We start from the raw sequence: 15,546 nt of genomic DNA, 5'->3' as shown, positions 1-15,546 counted from the left end.
ACTTCTCCAATATAAATAACGCTGATCCATTTATTTGCATTGCTCAGTCGAACTTAAAATTAAAATAACCCAACATAAAAGATTAATCTTACACACCGTTCGGTTTCCGCTGGTCAATTTTAATCGAAAATCAATTTATCAATAGTGTCATTTAGTTGCAGTTTTTGTGCCGCATTCGCTGGAATCGAAACAGAATTATAGTAACTTCCTGCCTTCCTGCCACACCTTCCGTTCCAGCATTTCTTACCCCCTTCGTAACGAAGAGTAAAAAGCACTTGACAAACTCGATTTCCCATCAAGTAACAATAATTGAGTTTTGTTTGCTTTTAATTAACAATTAGGAGAGCACATTGTGCTGTGGGTGATGCATCGCATCGAAGCAATTAGCTTTTGCTGAGTAAAAATTGTCGGAATTATAGAAGGCTAGTCTTTTGCGTACCTAGAAGCAGTTGCCGTCCTGTTCGACTTTACCAAGTTGCAATCTCGGCCCTAATCGAACTGGCCGAGGACGCTTTTAACTTTCCGGAAAGTCGTTTGTCTTAATTACACTCTATTGTTTGTTTCAGCAGAGGCCTGGGTGTTGTGGAAACAACTGTGGGTTTATGTTCCGGGGGCTATGTCTTAGTGTGTGTGTGTGTGTGTGTTAAATTCCGATTTCATATCTTGACCAGTTTAACCCAAGTGGTCGTAACCTCATCATTTGTGCGAAATTTTCTACCGGCGAACATTTTATTCGGACCTGCGAACAACCAGTAGTCGCTGAGAGCCAAATTTGACGATTACGGTGGATGTGGGAGCGGTTCGAAGTTCAATTCATGTTGTTTTGCCATTGTTTTGATTGACTTGTGACACGGCGCGATTTTTTCCAGAATTTTTTAAAATGTATTTCATGTGCAGAAAATTACCACTTGCAATTTTGGTACCACTCTAAATTTTACATAGAAAATAAATCATTTATGAGTACATAACGCTATGTTTTTTTTCAGATTTGTAAAAAATGTTCACAGGTACAATATCCGACATTAAAGAAAATAAATCATTCGAAAAACCATGCGTCTCCATCAAATTATCATCCGATGGAGACGCATGGCATTTAGTTCTGTAATCATGCACTACCCACCTTCAGAACCAAATACCATGCGTTACCATCTACAACTTGTGTTCAGGGCTTGAGTATTGACGTAATTGACATGTGAGTGTAATGTCGCTTTTGCATCAATTCATGCGCTTTTATTTTTATCATGAGTGTATAGATAAAAATAAGAATTATTAGTAACCGTCGTGAATGAAACCTTATCGAATGATCAGATCTCCAAAGTTATCATTAATGTTCCGCGCCGTTCCCCGATTGGCCCCATCCAATCATAACGACAGATATGATTGATAAAGCGTGTTCTAAAATGAAACTATCTTCTAACACTGGGCCTGATGGTATTCCTTCTTTGGTATTGAAAAAGTGCTCGAACAGCCTTCTGATTCCACTGTCGATGCTTTTTAATATCTCACTCAATTCAGGAACTTTTCCGGATATTTGGAAAACATCATATATTTTTCATGTTTTCAAGAAAGGAAATAAAGCTTCGCTGTGTCTTAGTTACTTGAAAATATAGTTCTGGACTTCATCAAGCAAAACTGCAATAACTTGTACATCTCGGAAACACAACACGGTTTTATGCCAAAACGATCAACTACAATGAACTTATTGTCTTCTACATCCTTTATAATTCGATCTCTACAAGCGCGCCTTCAGGTTAATGATATTTATACGGATTTCTCCGCAGCCTTCGACAAGATAAACCACCAAATTGCAGTTGCTAAACTCGAAAAACTTGGATTCAGTGGATCTTTACTCAGCTGGCTTTAATCATATCTTACACGGGCAAAATTCCGATTCTAGAAATGAGCAAACCAATTCATGATTTGGGGAAAATAATATATTTTCATGTTATGATAATACACCATGATTAAAATTTCTCGGATCATGATCCATTCGGACTTATTTCGATGAAATTTAAACGTAACGCACTTGACGTTGTTGGGTATAACTTCAGGCGTGTTTGTGCTACGATGGTAATTTTTGCAACATAAATTCAGGCATTATGTGTGATTTTTGCAACAATGGTCATTTCTACAATATATATTTTCAGTGAAAAGCACGATGAACGTAGTTTAAAATGAAAATATTCTGTTTTTGAAAAACGACGACGCAAGAGATTACGTGTTTACTTGCGTTCATTACTTCAGTTTTGATTTTATGTTTCAGAATTTAAACGAACTGCATGAAAAAACACGAGCCTCTTAAAAATAAACTTTATGTCGAATTCTTGCAAAAAAATCGTCTTATTCAAAATATTTAGGTGCATCAATACAGCTTGTGTTGTTATGTCTATGAAACAAATTAATCAAAGTGGTTGAACAAAACAAAAATCGTTAGATGGTTTTCCAAATTCACAACCGAATTAAACGCTAGCTCTCGGAATATTATTTTAGCAACACCGATCACATCAAATATGTAATTGATGTTTGTCAAATGAAAACCGTAGCCGTTATCTTTATTTTCATGTTATGTTTAATTCTCTATCATCAGTAAAACAAAACGATTATTAAATAACATGCTTCAGGATCAAGTAAACATTTTTAATAGGTCTTGCTTTTCAATGTCAATGCTTTTTGCTTTACCATTAATCTATTAATCTATCACATCACTTGAGGCAGAGGGTTCAAAGTGATATCCGGGTAGAAAATTAGAGTAACGAGCTTTGAAAGAAATGCATTCTTCAAATAACGCAGTTTCGAACCATGATTAAGTTATTGCTCATGATTTCATGATAAGTTAAAATGATTGGTTTCATGGTTTTCTAATCATAACAGCAGTAACGGATTTCTTTCCGTGTATTGGTCGGAAATGTTAGTGAAACCGTTTGCCGTAGGTTTTGGAGTCCCTCAAGGAAGTCACTTGGGACCATTTTTATTCTTGCTCTACCTCAATGATCTCAACTTTCTATTGAAATGCCACAAACTATCTTTTGCAGATGATTTTAAGCTATATCATCTAGTAAGATCGCCCGACGACAATAGAATGGTCTTAAATGCCTCGAAATGTTCCGTTACGTCGTTTACTTGCAAACACTCGCTATTTAGCTACGACTATATATAATGCAGAATGTACTGAAACGAGAGTCTACCGTTAAAGACCCATCATTTTTTATACCAAGTTGAATTTCAAAAGTCATATCGATTATGTGATCTCTAAGGCCTTTAAGCTTTTAGTTTTCGTCTTTCGCATTACTAAGAGCTTTGTCAATGTACATTATCTTAAAGAATTACATTGTGCTCTAGTCCGCTCGACGCTTGAATATTCAGCTGTTGGCTGGTCACCCCATTATCAAATCGACATAGATCGAATCGAAGCTATTCAACATAAATTTGTTAGATTTGCCTTGCGTAACCTACCATGGAGAGATCCTACTAATCTTCCTAGTTACATAAATCACTGTAAGCTTATTGACCTTGATTTGCTTCAAACACGTATCGATTGTCCCGAACTCCTGCAGTTGATTAATCTTGACATTGATCGATGCAATCGACGTTCCCACCCCTTTTTGAGATTTCCTGTTGCAAGAACAAATTATGGTTATAAGCCGTTCTGCAGTATGTGCCGAACAATCAACAGCTGTTTCAATGCTTTCGACTTTCATTTATCTCGAAACATAATTAAACGATTGTTTCATAGTCACGTGTCAGGTTAGGATTTGTCTGGAACCGTTAATATTTTATTTTCGTTCAATCCCTATTTCGTCCACCAACCCTTGTGTTCCATTTACCTAACCACTTTTCTCCTCGCTCTCACCTTTTAAGTAAGAGCACTATTACTGACCTGATATGCTTGGTGTCATCAACTAGTTATAGTGTTATAAGTTTAGTTTTAACTGTTAGTTTTAATTGTAGAGTTAAGTCTAAATGTATCTGTTGGATTATTGTAATATGTCGATACAAATGATGAGGAGGTTTTATGCCTGCTGGAGAGAGACATTGATAACTTTCATCTCCACCGGACTTTTTTCTGCTCCCAAATAAATAAATAAATAGAAAAATGAATAAATAAATGCAGTTTTCGCGAAAGCCTCCATGATTTAAAAAAAATAATTTTTGTGATTCATCGTCGTTTTTGTATAAGTATGTTTCCATGCGTTAAAACTTGTGCATACACTCTGAAAATTAATCATCCATCATATTTCCTCGTTTTTGTTTGTCGAAGTATATTTGATGTCAATAAATGGCGGCCATGAAAGAAAAAGTAAACGAAGAGAAACTGTCAATTTGCAGTTAGGTTAGGTGTGTAATGTCTAATTTCAGAAAATGCGCAACTTCTCACAGCTGCAATCAGAGGAAAGTATAACTTTTCTAAATTGCTATGGCACATGTATCACATTTAATTTTATTGTTGCTAAAGCTTAGTTTAATCGATTTGCCGATAAAAGTGTTTCTAGAAGAAAATAACCTTTACAAACCGGTACCCATAATCGGATCAAACTCGTACGATAAACCAATGAAAGGCCTTAGCATCGTCAAAGCCAAACCGATCCAACAAAAGCTCACAAGACTCTTAAAGAAAGAGGTTATCGTTTGTTCTAGTTGTGTATTTACCCTTCACCATACACCAACACACACGCACTCATCTCCATACAGTTCATTCCTGTTCGAAACTTTTAGTCCGGGCTGGTTGTAAGTTCCTTACGGGTAAAACTCTACTAATCCCACTAACAGGAGTCTTCGGTGCCTTTCCGCCATAAACGAATCGGTAAAGGATCCGACCACCCAGAAAAGAGGGTGAGGAGGGGGTGAGTGTAAAGTTTACTGGAAAACAAATTGCCTTCTGCGAGTTTCCTGCCTTCCCCAGGTGGATCTGGTGTTGGATCCATTTCCTGGTCGATTCCTTCCATTCAAGTATGGCCAACAGAGAGGGTTTGCTTGCTGCAGTGCACTCTTCTGGTAAACCAAGATGAAGTTGATTGTTTCGAAAACTTTGCGAAGAAAACAGTATCTCATTTGAAGCTTGGAAACATGCAACATGCATCGTCTATATTGACACACAAAATATCTGCAACCGCATAAGTAATTCAAATTAGTTTTACAAAACCAGGCAGCCTTGAAGCAATCCAATCGAACAACGTTTCTATTCATGTCTGGAAGTCTCTCAGAGGGATTCAGCAGAGATTATGTTGACTTGGTAGAAGTGAGCCACTTTTAAGTAGTGCTTGCTTCCATACATTGTTAGAACTATATTCTGCCAATCCACAGCAGCCAGCAGTCAGTTTCCTAGCAAAACCTCTTGTGTAGCAATAATCGTATATTCGCAATGTCGAGGTGCGGCTGTAGATCCCTCGGTATATAAACAGCTAATTTAATTTTAAATTTAAACTTATGCTTTTCTATCCGATGGCAACATAGCACGAAGATACAGGGGGGCCCGGGCAGTTTATGTTCTTTCCTTTAGCCTCATTCCGGTAATTGTTTTATGTTTGCCCGAGTGAACGAGAGAGCACGGATTATAGGTTGAAATGTTACCCTGCGGCAGTGGATTTTATTGCTACCGTTTGAGTGAACTTTTTTGCCCATTTTGCGCTGCTGGAAGATGCGATGAAAGTCGGAATGTCGAGAGTTTCATGTTCGGGAAATTCTTCTAATATTTTTATCATAGTCCCAACCCTCCTTTGAAGCATATTATCCTGATTACAAATCGCTTTCCGGTGCTATCCGCCGACATTTTTTAGCCGTGCTCCGGCATTGGTGCACCCCTCGTTAACAACTTCAACACCACATCTGAAAACATTCGACCTGAGTAAACTTTGTTCATTATTTGAAAAATTCTCCCGAACAGCATTCCAAAGTTTCGCCTGCCGGCATAATACCGTCGTACCGTACTCAAATAGTTGTGCTCCTTTTGTGGATGGGCTAGGGTTAGGGCCAAGGGACGCCGGGAAAATCTCGGCATCTCGACAGGCAGAGAAATTCTCCAAATTGTCTTGCTTCTACATACTGGCAACCCGGCGAATCGTACCCGAAGAAGAGGTTGACAGAGAAAAATTTTCATTATAACCCCATAAGAGTAACATTGAATGAGCGTGCAAACCGATCAGCTCACTAAAGTGAATCGATTCAATGTAGCAGCTCATCAGCTCATTTAGATTGAACTGGAGGGTAATTTTGAGCAACGTTTATCTTGCACCATCTTTCGTTCATATGCTCGATCGAAATTGGATCATTGATTTGCACAGAGAACAATACTGTGCAAACTAATTTGTCTTTATTTGATGTGATAATAGTAGAGAATTTGTTTTTTCAAAATTTTAATAAATTGTCATACAAGCAAAAATCGACGAATCTATTTTAAAATTTGTAGAATATCTGCAAAAGTGCCATCCCTGAATGTACCTAAGTGAGAGATAAGATTTCTTACTGACAATTTCTCATTCAATCTATTAAAGAAAGATAGATGCATATTTGGAAGAAGTCCTACGTGAACAGTTCAACCAAATCCGCAGGACTATCCTTTGTAATGTTTTATGCTATGCACATATAATATATACTGAAGTAACAATTCGAATGACTAAGTTTGAACTAAAATCATAAGGGTTTTGTAGTTAATTCTGTAATGACTACCGCTTTCATAGCAGCTGAAATTAATGCCTGTTTCGATAAGAAATAGTTTTTTGATAAATTTGCAGCATTTATAAAACCTTTTGCACGGAATAACAACTTAGTAGGATTTTGGCCATTACCATTGGTTTTTTAATTGCACTGCAACTCCGAACGCAATAATTTTGGTGTTCTACCGTAGCATTTATTGATATCAAATAAGTTTATAAAGCCTATGAAGTCCATTTGGCTGAAATATATCTTATAAAGGTTTTCAGTGGGGTTTAGTAGAGTTTAAAGTTTCAATGCTAAAAATGTTACTTGAGATAAGCTTGCAGAAAAATAAAATAATGTATGTTCGTCTTCAAGGTATTTGTTAAAATTTTAGTAGGCGTTCACTTCGCCTTTGGCAAATGAGTGAACTGGTGAGCTGCGATTCTCTGAAAAAAGCTGTGATCTGTCAGCTTAACATACTGTAATGAATCGATTCACTGGATCAGCTCAGAAGCGAATTGTTCATCTCTACAAACAACCGCCATGAGTTTTTCTATATTTTAGAAAAATATAATTTTGAGTTATTTGTGGTTACTTCATACTATTGGCAATTTTATCATAAATTGCTGATCATATTTCCGATAGCATGGAGAAAAAATTATGTTGTTGGATTAAGTACAAGTACACGATTGGGTTCTACCCATTCTTGTACAGTAGAGATGGGCAATTCGTTCGCGAACGGTTCAAAAGAACTAGTTTTTTTGAAAGAATGAACGAGCTATAGTTCTTTTTTCGAGAACGGTTCAGTTCAAAGTCGAGGAATCTTTTTTTTTGTTTTTTAAGCTCGCTCAACATTTTTTCAAGAACGGTACTAATAAGAAAGTTTCGTCACGAAACCTCACTTCTATTTCCAGGGACCTTTTTTTCGTCGCTTAAGCTTACAAAAGTAAGTTCTCGTTCAGTCTTTGAACAAACAAACCAACTATAAATATAACGAACGTACGGCTCTGGAGAACTAGTTCTTTCAACAGAACTCTGCATCACGGTTCTTTAAAATGAACTGTTTTGCTCATCTCTATTGTACAGGGTAAATTTTGAAAATGGGAAAAGTCCAAAAGTGTGAGAAATGGGTACCACACGAATTGAATGAAAGACAGATGAAAAACTAAAAACAAAATTCTTGCCGAATTTTGTTTCAAAGACTCGAAAGAAAATCAGTTTTGCATCGAATTGTTACTGGCGATGGAAATGGGTTTATTTTAAGAATCCTAACCGGAAAAATCACAGGTATCTTTTTACACGGGGGAAACGTACCGCTTAACTTCGGACACTCGCGTAGAAAACTCGAGTAAGTTCGGAGATCCCCGTAAAAATAACCCGCAGAACTGAAGATATTTTTTTATGCCAAATATCTTAGAAATGCATGAAAAGTCCAGATCTGGTATAATCTTAAAAAAAAATTTTGAAAAGAAATCGGCCTTGGGATGTTGAGACCGCGTAACTTTGGATATCCGTGTAAAAAAACCGCTGAATTGAAAAAAATTGTTTGATGTCGAATGTCTTAAAAATGCATGAAACGCCCAGATCTGGTATAATCTCAAAAATTTTTTTTTTTTAAAAACGACTTTGGGACCGCGTAACTTTGGAAACCCGTGTAGAAAAACACCGCAGAATTGAAAAAAAAAAAAACATTCTTTGATGCTGAATGTCGTAAAAATTTATGAAACGTCCAGATCTGGTATAATCTAAAAAAAACTACAAGGATCAGCCCCATGGGGTTGTTCGAGCCATTGATGTGGAACAAGGCAACCAACATTTCTAATGATCTACAATCAAACAATTCAATCAATCGTCACACTTTTGAATCCGCGATTGCACGAGAGTCTGCTGAGATTGATCTTGATTAGGAACTAACACCGACTATTGTTTGTCTTGATTTGTATTTGTTTTATAGCCGACGAAATTTCACCGATATCCCAAATGTGTGCAACTATATCTTTGTACATACCTGCGATACGATTTTTATATTGAAGCTTCTCTTCGCCAAGCTTGTGTTCAAGTTTTGTATGCAAGAAGTTATTTTTATAGTGTTAAGTTTCTCTACCATTCTGCGATTTCGGTTAAAGCGATAAACTTTTTCTCTTTATCAGTCGAGTTCATCTTATATAAATTAGAAATTAATCTTAAGCACTCAAAATTTACCCTGGAGTAGATGTCAATTTCTAAGGCGAAACGACCAATCTACCTCTAGCATGCTACGCGTAGGACTGAAACGTTAGCTATAATTTCGCTTCTATTTATAGATTCGCGTGCTTCCAATAGCTTCGCTTTTGCATCGATTGACCAATCAGAGCGATGCTTTCCCTTTGATATATCGCTTACTCCTTTAAAACCGTCGTCTATGGTAGGGAAATCCGATATGCCGGAGATGTTTAGCAGACAAAATAGGACACTGCTCGCTACTAATCAAAATTTCAGTCATATATAATCGAAAATACGTGGCTTGATACATTCAAATCGAAACTCAGAAATATTTCCAATCAAATGATGAAATAATATTGATAATTGATACAAAATATACTGAGCTGTGAGTGTTTAAAACCTGACCACATTTCTACGTGTATTTTTCCTTGAGTTTCTAATTTGCACTCCTATATAGAAAATAAAGATGTGTTCCACATCAAAAATTTTAAGCTTTCCGAAATCAAAAATTATTTTTCATGCCAAATGTCTTAGAAATCACCGAAAAGTCGAGATCTGGTGTAATCTATTTTTTTTATATCAAAAATTTTCTAAAAAATGTCGGAAATTTGTAAGACAAAATAAGAAAACTGTGTAACTTCGGAAGTCCGCGTAAAAAAACCGAGTAATTTCGGAAATTCTCGTAAAAAAGACCTCAGTGTACTCCAATCGGTAGTCATTATCAGTAGAAGGTCAAACGAAGCGATTCCGGTCAATCTTTCAAGAATCGAAGAAAATTATTTTGAAGAATACCACAGTATTATATATTTATTTATTTATTTTTAATTCGTCCGACAATAAAAGGTCTTAATGAATATGATGTCGTTATGTCAGTTATCGGTTCATAGAATCCAATCGTCGTTTGGTGAAATCTCGGTTGAAGTAAACCCGTAGAAGTTGTGAAGCACGGAAGTCAAGACTAGATAAGAGCTTCGGAGAATCAATATCGCCGTTGAGTATTTTCGCAACACAAATTGCTTGCAGAATTTTTCTGTGCCGTTCCAGTGAGTCCAGACCAATCAGACGACAACGATCGGGATACGGTGGAAGATCATGCGGATGTTGCCAGGGAAGGTTTCTTAGAGCAAGTCGAACAAATCTTTTCTGCACGCGTTCAATTCGCAAAACTCCAAGCTAGCTGATACGGACTCCAAACTATGCTAGCATTTTCAGGATCTTGAATATCCCGTCCGATTTTAGTAATAAAACCTAATTGTCGAGTCGCTTTTGTAATTAGTGCAGAACGATGCATATTAAAAGTAAGTTTAGAATCCAACAAAACATCAAGGTCATTAACACGATCAACTCTTTGAAACGTTATTCGGTGGAATGTTATGATCTGACATTTTGCGATGCTGACGCTAAGCCAGTTTCTTCGACACCAGGTAACGAATTCATCCAGAAGCTTTTGAAGACGGACGCAATCGCCAATAGAGCGTATCTCAAGGTATAGTTTCAAATCGTCGGCATAGGCTAATTTCCAGCCTCCACTGAACAACAAAAAAGCGTCATTAAAAAATAGCGAGAACAGAAGTGGACCCACGTTGCTGCCTTGAGGCACACCAGATATGTTCGTGAACGAAGATGACACACAGGAATCTAACTTGAACTCACTTTCAAGGATCACATTGAAGGAATCCAGGCAAAGTGTAATGAATATATTAAATGTTTATATCCTCTTATAAACAGAAAATCTAAGCTCTGTCTAAAAAACAACTTGTTAATTCATAAACAAATTTTCAGACCAGCCATGCTTTATGCAGTACCAATTTGGTCGAGTTGTTGTTCCACCAGGAAGAAAACGCTTCAAAGGATTCAGAATAAAATTCTGAAAATGATTTTGAAGCGTCCTCCCTGGTTTAGTACAAATGAGTTACACAGACTCACAAATATAGAACCATTAGATGTAATGTCACATAATATTATAAGCAAATTCCGACAAAAATCGATGCAATCTTCAATTGAATCGATTCGCTCTCTGTATTAGTTAGTAAGTTAGTATACAAGTTCCTTTTCCCCATTACACAATACAAGTAGGTTTAGAATTTTCCCTACACAAAAATCTCAGAATTGCGGAAGCAAATGATGTCCTCATGGTAACAACCAAATCATATATATAACAGGGCTGAAATGTCACCATTTGTGGCTGATCACCCATTTTAAATCTTAATTATTTAATTTTAACTCAAATTCCAATAAACAGTTATTTAAAAAAAACAACAAAAGAAAAAAAAAGGAATCTAACTTGACTCGTAAGACTCTACCATTTAAGTAAGAGCATAGACAGTCAATGCACTTAAGTGTTGCACCCAGGCGCGACATCTTGTATAAAAGAATTCGGTGATCAATTCGTTCGAACGCCGCTTTCAGATCAGTGTATATGGCATCAATTTGTACTTTTTCCTCCAGACGCGAAATACAGGTCGAGGTAAAATCCAGAAGATTAGTGCTGACCGAATGCCCGGGCATAAAACCGTGTTGATCAGTGGAGATGTAATTTTTTGTACGAGAGAACAGCTCATTGCTCACTATTATTTCGAAAAGCTTTGAAGGAGCCGACAAATTTGTTATACCACGGTAGTTCCTTACATTATTACGATCACCGGTTTTGTACACAGGAAACATATAAGACTGCTTCCAAATCAGCGGGAAAATTCCTTGCTCAAATGATTTGTTAAATATCACGCAAAGAGGCTCGGCTAAAGCAGTTGCACAATGACTGTAGACTGCAGCGGGTATGCCATCTGGTATGTTGATCTGGATGCAACACCATCGTAACAAACAGATGACGGAACTGATCTAGATTTGCGTTTGGAATTCACAAAATTCCAGAAATTTTTGGGATTTCGGCGAAGATCGGTTTGAACCCGCATAACGTAGGCTTTGTATAACCCCGCGTTCAACCTACGATAGTTTTCACTGGAACTTTTGAACATTTGTAGTGTTTCAGAGCTATGCCAACGACGATGTTTACGCTGCCAGGTATTACGTTAGTATGATTGATATGAGAAAGGCACCATTACACCACTAGGTGGATTAAAAAAGTTTTTTTTGTATAAAATATTTCTTGTTTTATTATAAGTTATGCAGAAGAATAAATGATATTCAGATGTGTGTAATATCATAATAAGTCCAGTAATATAAAACTGAAATGTTTGACATTCGCAAATATTTGAAAGTAACTACACACTAAACTTCATTCGGAAATTTTTGCACTTTTTGACGAGTTTAGAACATTCTACTGATATATCAGCACAAATAAACATTTGTTAACTGCAGTACGTTAAGGTACCGCTGTGATGAAATGTTACTTTCACTGAAAAAATCAGTTACTGAGGTATGAACAGCTGAGATCGGTAATCCAATTTAAGTGTGTATCACTGCTTGGAATAGGTTGAACACACATGCTCTAAAAATTGTTTTATTTTTTTGATGTTATAATTTTGCTGTGGAAGCAAATATAAATACCGCAGGTGGAGGGCAGTTTTGATAAAATTACATTTTGCAATGTAGGTCCTTTTGTATCGCACGAAAACAAAAACGTTAAACTAATATTGATGTTCCATTAGCGCTGTCTAAAGTTAGTGAATCTCAAATAACTGCTAATCCGTCGCACCATATTTGACACATTCTGTCGCGGTCCTTAGCAATATACTTTTGAAAATGATCATATTTTTGGTTGTCTACTTGGGATTCACACTAATGTGTAAAGCTGCCCTTACACGAGACAATATTATTGTCAATACAAGGAGTATTGACAATACTTTTGATCGTGTAATGGAAACTTCATTGGATTGACGAAAATATTGTCAAAAAATCAAAACTGCTCATCAATCCAACAATACTTTCTCTCCAGAGAGGAAACTGCCAAATATGTGCAATGAACTCATCTCTCAATATTTCAATGTTCATTTGCAATATTTGAAGCTCCAAACGCTTGATTTTCTCGAAAAATGCGGACTCAAGTTACCAAGTCAATTGGATTGACGGTATTGACAATACTTTGGATTGACAATAATATTGTCACGTGTAAGGGCTGCTTAATAGAACGCATTGCGTTAAATCGTGCAAAGTAAAGGAATATTCGCAATTCATTCATTTAAATTTAGATTAGATATTGGATGAAAGTAATTTGTTTCGCCCCAATTATATTAATGCACCAGTGTTTAAATTTATAATTTCGTTGCCCACAGATAAAATGTTATACTGTGTAACGTTAACCAACATCGAACGGTCGGCGTACACCAGAATCCCACAAACAAACAAATAAGCAAACAATGCAATCCGGCAAACAGATTGCTATTGCTCTGTGATCCTGTGCCTGAAAAGCCGTTCAATATGCTGTTCCCGTTTCGCTGTCTGATCCGATCGGTCGCGGCCAGTCGAACCCATTCGCGAATTATTTTAATTACGACCGCATCAAGCGAAATGCAAATGCGGCCAAGCGCGCACACACACATACATATTGGCCATACCAACAACCCGTGGAATGGGTGAAAGATGGGGTGGACGGAATCAAAGCCCTCTCTTCTGCCCACTGAAGTTGGTGTTGATTGGCCGTGAATCTGACACAACACTCTCATGCGTTCAATGGGAAATTTTGGGAAAGTGGTGTTATTACAGCCAACCGGATTGTTCGCCGAACCAGCACTGCACAGCGGATGACACAAATATGGTAAATGTACGTGCTTAAACATCCGGGAAAGTCCCTGAACTCGACAGCAATTGTTTGTCTTTCCGCAATCGCTCTTCCGCCTTCCAGTCAGCCATCCATGAAAGAGTGTGAGAGAGAGAGAGTGGTTGTCTGTTTGCAATGTGCTGAGGAGGCTTCCTTAGCTCGCACAGACAGCACTCGCACTGAAGTTTCTGAACATGAACCGGCAACAACATATCATCCGCAGCACTAGCAAGACTAGTGGCATTATTATCTAATGTTTGCAGTTGGTACCGGTCCTGTCTCCTCCGGAATATGAACGTGGGGATGGATATATTTGTTTTCCTCACTAATTTAATTATGAAGGATGTGTAATTACGACTATGCACACAAAACAAACAAGAACCTAGGCGATCTTTGCTGGCATCCACACTTTATTTTGCAAATGAAACGATATTTCATCACAAAACATTTTGTGGAGTCCAGTCGGAGACAGTAAGTTTTCTAAACTTCAATGAAGAATTAGTTAATAAACAGAGTACGACTTCCAAAGAAAATTCTAACTCAATTATTATTGAATTTAGCGTACTTGAATCAATCTGTTTGAATATAAACCAAAACAAACATAAACTTTACCTCCGAAGAGCTAGACCAAGCCTTTTCCTTCCAACTCCAACAATCGCTTCCGTTGCGAAATAGAACGTTACTATAAATCACTTTTCCGAAGGCGGAAAATTGTTTTCTCCATCCCATACTTCACTCGAAATCTTGCCGAAAGCTGAGTAAAATTATTGACAAAACTTTGTCGGTTAGGTTCTTTGCCTATAGGCGTGTACACAATTCTTCACTGACTGTAGGGCGATTGAACACACCGGTGTATTATTTGGCGCTAGATCATCATACTTTCTCTGTTCCGTTTCGTGCGTTCTAGAGTTTGGCAAAGTACGAACACTGATTTGAAAGAAATCGTTTCGACGAATATTCCGAAGCAATTTATTGCCAATTTAAAACGATAGCTATCAGCAAACAACAAATTAGAACAAAATGAAACGCCCTAACAAAATTCACCATCGTTGGCCCCACGGAAAAATTAAGTTGCCAGAAACGATGAAACCGGATCGGGTGAACCAACCAACATTTCATTTGTAGACACTCTTTTTGTCTTCCCGTCCGACTTCGCATTTGGCATTTAGACGAAAGCGAATGAAGCCTGAAATTGGATCCTTCATGGATGTAATCTTATAAACAAAGATTGATTCTATTTGCCGGAGAGCCACGAGACGGTTGTTGTCACCCACGTTCGCCAGTCACCGGTACACTCAGTCAGACACACACACACCGAGGGATTATTGCTTTCCCATTGAATTACCTCTAAATTTAAGGAAAATTCGTTCCACTGGCTGGCGTCATTTTGTTTGATCGGTAATGGATCCGTTTTTTCGGAATTGGTTGATTGTATCTTCAAGAGCGACGAATTGAATCGTCTGTCTGGCCACTTCACATTTTCCGGAGGAAATTATGGCTAAGTGGAGAACTTGCGGCGCAAGACGACAAATGACGAAAGTTACCTTTTTTGCTTTGATTGAAAAAAGCAAATGATCTTGATAGCCATTCCATTTTATGTTTACACAAGAATGTTACAGAGTATTCGAAACTGGACAACTAAAACGATTGACGGAATATGAGAATCACAAAAGTAAACAGTAAGAGGCAGCGGCAAGAATAGTCTTCTATAGGTAAAACTAATACGGGACATATCCGTATAGAATTTCATGCAATCACTACTAGTATTCTAGTTTAGTTCAGTGATAGGAAAACAGTGTCCGAGAGCCTCCGTGCGATTGTGGAAGTTCATGGCGACCGTGCTGTAACACTTCGAATATGAAATACGCGGTTTCGAAAATTCGCCAAATGAGTTTTGCGGCGACCATCGATCGAACGTTATTTGCTAACACTGAATTGCACCGACAGTGTGCAGAGGCACTGGGAATTCAACAACATTTTCCATAATGTCTACG

General features: G+C 37.4%; 1 protein-coding gene across 12 annotated transcripts in view; it reads right to left on the bottom strand.

Annotated features, from left to right (window-relative positions):
* The window catches only part of LOC131439375 (complexin), a 721,216-nt gene that overhangs the window by 29,766 nt on the left and 675,904 nt on the right, over positions 1-15,546 (bottom strand). The gene's annotated exons all lie outside the window — the stretch shown is intronic.

The sequence above is a fragment of the Malaya genurostris genome, chromosome 1 (assembly GCF_030247185.1).
Source record: "Malaya genurostris strain Urasoe2022 chromosome 1, Malgen_1.1, whole genome shotgun sequence".
Classification (NCBI taxonomy): Eukaryota; Metazoa; Arthropoda; class Insecta; order Diptera; family Culicidae; genus Malaya; species Malaya genurostris.
Note: the sequence above shows the minus strand (reverse complement) of the source record. Positions and strands in the feature narration are given on the sequence as shown.